The sequence below is a fragment of the Silene latifolia genome, chromosome 6, assembly GCF_048544455.1.
Source record: "Silene latifolia isolate original U9 population chromosome 6, ASM4854445v1, whole genome shotgun sequence".
Lineage (NCBI taxonomy): Eukaryota > Viridiplantae > Streptophyta > Magnoliopsida > Caryophyllales > Caryophyllaceae > Silene > Silene latifolia.
In genome coordinates, this window is record NC_133531.1 from 133,369,944 (window position 1) to 133,377,165 (window position 7,222).

At 36.7% G+C, this 7,222-nt stretch overlaps 1 long non-coding RNA gene across 3 annotated transcripts; it reads right to left on the reverse strand.

Moving 5' to 3' along the window:
- Positions 1-349: 349 nt before the first annotated feature.
- Positions 350-1,959, reverse strand: LOC141659021 (uncharacterized). Of its 3 annotated transcripts, XR_012549573.1 has the most exons (7): positions 1,828-1,959; positions 1,531-1,621; positions 1,308-1,402; positions 952-1,142; positions 753-860; positions 555-627; positions 350-448 (listed from the first exon to the last, which is right to left on the reverse strand). It is a non-coding gene; the product is annotated as an uncharacterized LOC141659021 (long non-coding RNA). The 3 variants fall into 3 exon arrangements; XR_012549572.1 differs by having other exon boundaries at positions 1,308-1,621; XR_012549571.1 differs by lacking the exons at positions 952-1,142; positions 1,308-1,402; positions 1,531-1,621; positions 1,828-1,959 and having other exon boundaries at positions 753-945.
- Between the last annotated feature and the right edge of the window lie 5,263 nt (positions 1,960-7,222).

A 7,222-nucleotide genomic window follows, 5' to 3' on the forward strand; every position in this document is an offset into this window, starting at 1 on the left:
GTAATCAGTTTTTCAAAATGCAACTACCTAATACATTACTACGCTAGCTATCTATCTACGGCTAGATATTGAGAAAATAGTTCGCCCACAAGTCCCGAACCTCATCTAATTCTTCTTGTGAATATGGCGTGGTGTCTTGAAAAACCTGTAATGCATATTAATGACAATGGGGCGTCGGACATGGCCTCACAAGGGCAGACTTCATATAAGCTAATAATTAAGGGAAGAGGGTGTGAGCGGCTAGCTCATTGAATTGGCAGCAGTTCGCCCACAATGCGTATAGGCAGCAGGTCAAAGTAGGATAATTACTTGAAAAAATACCGAGTTTTGCTATAATGTCGAAACTGATCTCATTGATAGCTTTTGTTGGATTAGAACGCGTGACGATTTCCAGCATGTACCTCATGACGTAGTACCCGCATTCTACAACACCTTGTTGACGAGCACACTAAAACAACAACTCGACAAGAATTAAACCAATAACATGACTTTATCAATTAAAAGTGATTGATGATCAGACATTGAATTTGTCGTCATAATAAGCAACAACTTACATTATGTTGCAGCCATTGCGGTGCTTGAGAACGCATTCTTTCCCCACCATTGTAGCCGTATACTCTTACCGATCTAAATATAAACATGGTTTCAAATAAATGATTGTCAGCCAATAATAGTTGCCATTTTTAATGTTCTAATCAGTTGAACATTTATTTATGTGCATATCAATAAATGAACTATTAAGATGAACTTACGCATTAATTAAAGATCTGAACTTTGACGGCACTGACTTTCCTAGTGAGTCGAACCAATGCACTTGATTATGATCAGCAACGTCAGTCACAACGAGCATCCAATGATCACTGTAAATAATTTGTAACTTATTTACATGATAATCAATAATAAATGGTGACAGTTTTGTTTATTTAAAAGGCAAGGTTGATCAGCACTTACTCATCGTAATATGGATAATGGGGAGTTAGCAAGGGCGCTCGTCCCTGCTGAACAATGAAAACCGCGAAAGTTTTAGATAAAAAAAAATAAAATCCCTCAACTGAGAACTGGCAAGAATACCTTAATAGTGTTATCTATTCCACTAGTAGCTAGAACAGAGTCACATGGATGGGAATGGACACAATGAACCACTGAAAACAAGGCGAACAGAATACCAAAGATGTAAATAAGTAAATCAGATAAGACATCTTAGACTTAATTTTTTTTTGTTACTTTGTGATGGTGTCATCTATTCAATATAACTACAGTAAATAAATAAGAATAAGTTGGCCAGAAAAGGTTTTTGAGAGCCTTACCAGCTTCATCACTCATTGGCATCTTTATCAATCTACCCGTTTTCTTTTCCCAAATGAACCATCTACCATCATCACTTCCAGTAGCCACATAGTTACTTACAATTCAGAGCAAACAAAATCAAAGCGGCTATCAAGTAAAGTATTGGAACACCGATGTTGAGTTCCACATCCGAACAAAATTTAATCAAAGCTTTTAAAATGGCATTGACAGAAAAAAAAATACCAGTCTGGCCTAAAAAGCTAGCTTGTTTTATGTCCGTTCCAATATTACAGTGGCCAATATATCACCGCTTTATATCAATTATCGTTTCTGGCTGCAGGCAACATAATTCTTTTAATCAAGGATAAGTCGAGATGAATAGACAGGTTATTAAAATGATAACTGAGACATAATCAACCTATCAAGGAGATAAGAATCATAAGATGTGATCAACCTAACAAGACCAAGAGAACAGTATGCTGCACAAGTGCACAGTTTTCAATATTACAGGATTAACAATATTAATAAACTTCTACGAACCTTGTGAAGCATCACTATTTCCTTATGAGCGATAAATTATGTCACTTAATGATATCAATCTGCCAGCTCGTAATTCAAACTTATGCCCCCTATCATTTGGCTTGTTCTTTTCATCTTCAGCTACAAAATTATGGCAAATGCAATCATATCAGACATGATGCAGCAGCAGCATCAGGAAGAAGAGTACTTATCCATAAGATTATTTAAGGTCGCCGTCTTTAGATTGTACTGGACTTGTACATATATACATGGTAGATTGGACTGGTATTGTACTAATATACATTCCTCAAATTTGAAAGTCCTACTTTATTGTATTCAAAACTGCAAATTTCATGGAACGACCCATCAAAACGGCAGTAACTAAATTATGAAATAACGATTAACCATGAAATTCGCTAATGGTTTAGCTGAATGAACCTTCATAGAGCTAGAACGAGGGCTGTAAACAACAATACGAGTATAATACGAACTGAAATTGATGGGGCATATTCTGCACCCGCTGACCAAGTCAACACATTGAGCAAGGTCAAAGATATCCACAGCAAGTCAACGGCTTAGACAGCCTAACCGACGAGGCCTGTCGGCCTGTCAGATGGGTCCCGGCCGGGGCAACCAGCCAGCCGGGGCACACATCCGCGAACTCATATCCAAGACCCCTCGGCGGTGAGTCAACAGGGCCCGCCGTCCTGCCATAGGTCCCTCGGCCGAGGGGTAGATCAGTCTTTCCACCTGCTAGCCACTTGGCCACTTGGCCACTACGTGACAAAAGGCGAAAGTCTATAAATACTCCTCAACTATCATTGAGGAAAGGATCCACAATTTAACCTAAGAATCACTATTCATCTGGTAATATCTTCCTTATCTCTCTACAATACGTACTTTGCCAAGTAACAACCACTTACCTCTCTAAGTTACTGACTTGAGCGTCGGAGTGAGTTCGCTCGGTCCAAAGCCGAGCCCTCAGTTTGTTCATCGTTTCAGGAGACCGCAAGGAGGATTCAACTAAAGACGTCATTCTACAAGCACGGGTGGTAACATATAACTGCTCTGGAATTACACCCGGAACAGAAATATAATACACAACCGCAAGAGTTTTATTGTATTCATAAATTGCAAGTCCTGCTTAATTGGACTGAAAACAATACCTCCCTTTTACTCAAATTGATTAAAAAGACCCATATCCCAATTGAATTGAAGTTTAATTGAAAGGCCTAATCCTAATACTTACTTGTACCCTAGTAGATAAAATAATTGAATCCATAAACCCTAGATGATAAAAAAACCTAAATTAAGTTATAAATTGAAAACAAATAAGGAAAAACAAAGGATTTAAGAAAAAAATTGATAGAATACCAACCTGATTGAGAATGGCGAGAGGTATAAATTGAAAACAAGTGCTGCCGGAAGTAATTCGGTGGGTCACGAGGTTGGTGTCGGAAATGGCGAGATGTTGTTGGTGATGATATGGCTACCGACGTTCTGCGTGGAGGTGAGCAATAATGAGGAAGTTGGGTGTTGAGGGAGTGAGGCAGATGGGAATCTGAATTAAAAAGGGGTAGTGAGAGGGTTTAGTTGGTAAGGTCACATATATTCTGATGAGTGGGTTACTAATGGCCTCGGTTTAGAACTTTAGAATTACTCCGTATAACCGTTGCTTTTTCTTGTCATTTGGCTTCGATTAAAGGCTAGAACCGTAGTATTTTTCTCTAATGGGCATTTATGGCTACGGTTGTTGGTACATAACCGTAGCCATTCATAAACGGCTATGGTTATTTTCAACGACCGTTGCCTTATGTACTTGCCTAATGTCATTTTTCTACTAGTGATAGAGAAGAAAGGGATGAGTAAGCTAAGGGTTTGGGTTTGTCTAAAAAAAAGAATGATATGGAGTAAGTATAATAGATTGACTCAGTATGCTAGTGAAAATAATTTGGGGCGGGGGAATTGTTTTCATTTTGCGCCCAAATTGAGGATTATATGGACATGGGTTGTAATTTAATCCGATGTCCATTATAATGGACATGGGTTGAAAATAACAACCGATGTCCATATAATATAATTACATCAGACTTTTATAAAAATCCGATGTGCAAACTTATTACATCTGTTTTTTCAAAAATCCGATGTCCATCCACAGATGTCCTTGATGAATTCTGTAGTAGTGAGTATTCAACAACGATTCATCAAACAGAAGTTACAGTGTACTCAACAGTTGATTATGTAGATAAAAACGTGAGTAGAGTGTGCAGCGGAAATAAAACGAAATAGACACGATAAACGATGTTTTAAAAACTGGTTCGGTCACTACTCCGCGACCTACGTCCAGCGTTATTTTATTAAACGTCTCACAAGTAAATTCATACAAACTAAGACCACCCAGAATAATAAAACAACACCTCAACCTACTCCGGTTGCTAATGCTTAAAAGCTACTCCGCTTCAAAGACTTTTGCTTTGGGCTACTCCGCCGAAAGACTCCGTGCTTAAAGCTACTCCGCAATAAGGCTTTTGTTATGGGCTACTCCGCCGAAAGTCTTCATGCTCAAAAGCTACCCCGCTTCGAAGACTTCATGCTTAAGGATAACTCTATCTTAAGACTTGGGTTTGGTTCTACCCGGTTGTTACAAGACTTCACTTATCTCAATGTTGTTCACTCATTTGAACGGAGGAGATAAAATTTAAGTACAAAACACGGGATCCTTGAACAAGAGTAAACGACTAGGTGCAATACAATAACTCAATAAAAGACTCAAAAAATAAATAAAAAAACTTGCAAAATGATTCAAAGATTTGAAATGAAAAATGGTTTTGCAAAGTTAATTTACTCGATTAAAAGCTTAAGTCTTTTTCAGTTTAAAACTCGTTATTACACACTTGTAAAAATGAATTAAGCAAGCTATTTATTATGTCCAAGTAGTATACTTTACACATTAAAATATCTTACACTCATAAGCACAAGTGAATAAAATATTGTAAGTAGTTTGCTTGGGCAACATGCACAAGTCAACCGAATTTCTCTCCAAGAAACCGAGTATTCTTCCTTAAGAAATCGGTGCCTAAGATTGCAAGAAATCAGATTGTGCACACACACAAATATGGATTGAGTTTTTCAACAAGAAATAAGCATAAATGGTTGTGTTTATGGGAACCATAAACATTTCTATAAATGTAAAAAACAAACAACCCATTTATAGAAAGTGTCTTATTGTGCAAGCAAACTCCTTAGCAAGACATTGAAAGCTTTATTTTCTTCAAAAAACTTCAAAACATTTGCATAAATCATTTGTGATAATTGAAAACATTTTAACAAAGATTCAAATAATTTCGAAATATTTCTTTCAAAGACGAGCCTTAATTAACAGTTGACTGAATTGTTGTTTTTGCACCTAAACGTAAATTCGAGTTAAGGATCTCCTTACAACACTTGACATTAACACTAATGACAATCTTCATCTTTTGATCTTCATGATGACATTCTTGATAACCTTGAATTGACAATTGGAGCTTTATGCTACATGGTTAAAACTTAAGAGGCACACGATTAAATAACAATGAGATTAATTTGTCTTAAGGCATCATCAACATTTAACTTAATCAAATTGGGTCTTTTCAAACCCAAATCTACAAAAGCCCAATTGAGGAACAACCCAGCAATAATAGAAATAAGTACACAAAAAAAAAAACACTAGATTTACACATAATAATTGCACAAATAAAACACTTCATTTACCCACACAGAAAAATTAGTTACAAATGAAATGCAGATGGGAGAAAACAAATGAACTGGATGTAAAATTGGGTTGGGTAGCTGAAGGTTATAGTAGTGGTGGGTCGGCATTTGGCGGTTGGTGGTGTTGGGCTGGTGGCTAATGGTGCGGTGTGATGTTGCGGATGATGTTGGTAATGTGGTGATGATAAAGGTAGGGTGGTTCATGGGTGGATTTGTATAGAAAGTAAGAAGACTTTACTTGCTAAACAGGTAATGGGTCACCTAGTGTAATAGGTGAAGAAGGAGTTAATAGTTGCTAGTAATCGTAGTTATTAATAGGTCATAGTATTTTGAGAAGGGCACCCATAGTTCATAATATTCTCATTAAATAACTCTTCTTCTTAATGGTATGTTTGGAAACCTTGCATTGGAATTGAATTCCATAATTGAGACATTTAAAGTGTTTGGGAATTCCTGGAATTTGGAATTGGAATTGACTCAATTCCTTATCAATTACAAGCTAGTTTAAATTTGGGGTTCTCAAATACCTATCATATACTAGTTATTTCAATTCCATGACTTCTTACGTTTTATTTTGTGACGCAAATTTCGTCTCAATATTTGTATTTATGATATTTTTTCCGATTGCAAATATTTTTCGAGACAATATTTACTTTTTTCAAATATAAAACATCGAATGGCCTCGACCCATGTCCGTCTCTCCCACCAAATTCAATTCCAATTCCAAATCCACGGGTTTCCCAAACGCAATTTTGGAATTGGATTTGAAATTGAATTCAAACATTTAAATTTCTATAATTGAAATCATGAAAATGAAATCAATTCCGTATTTCCAAACACTATCTAAGGGTTTTTCTAACATGTGCCATAATGGCACATGATAATAAGCTAAGTAAGGAAAGATTTTCAATATTATATTACTAATTATGGTAAATATGAGTTTTAACTCTAATTTCTCATAATAGATTCTCAACAAACTTTCCCTACTTAACTTATTATCATGTGCCCTAAGGACACATGTTAAAAAATCCGCACTTTTTAAATGCAAACATATATAATAATCACATCTAAAAAATATCGTGCTATACCACGATAATTATACAAGTTTTAGTATTAAACGGGTAACTCTTTCTTAAGAGAGACTAATTGTTTTTTTCTCGAGAAAGATGATAGGTGATGGTCTCAAATTATACCTCACAAGTGCACGATTGTCGTTGTACACTATTGAGGGTCGATTCCACGAGGAGTTAGGTAGACTACTAATCGTTTTAATCCTTGTGCTTACCTAAGTCAAACTACAATAAGGTGATGGTAATAATCTAACAACTAAACTAGCAAAATGAAAAGCAATTAAACAAGACAAGTAAAAACAAGCTAATAGGATTAAGTGTTAATCAAATGAAAGGAAAGCCTAGAACTCGGTTCTCCCACGACTATTCATAACTCCACGTCACGATTACCTAGGCTAATCGTAAGGGTAGAAAGGCAGGGGGGAGATGGCTCTAATTCGCCTACTAACTCCCTCTCGGGCTCATAATAGGACACTAGAACTACCCACCCCCCCGGGGTTCGAAGGTCGGAATCCCTAACCTATTACCCGGCTACCCTAAGAACATGCATTTTCCCAAGGTGGCTTAGTAATGACCAAGGTCATTAAGCCCTCATC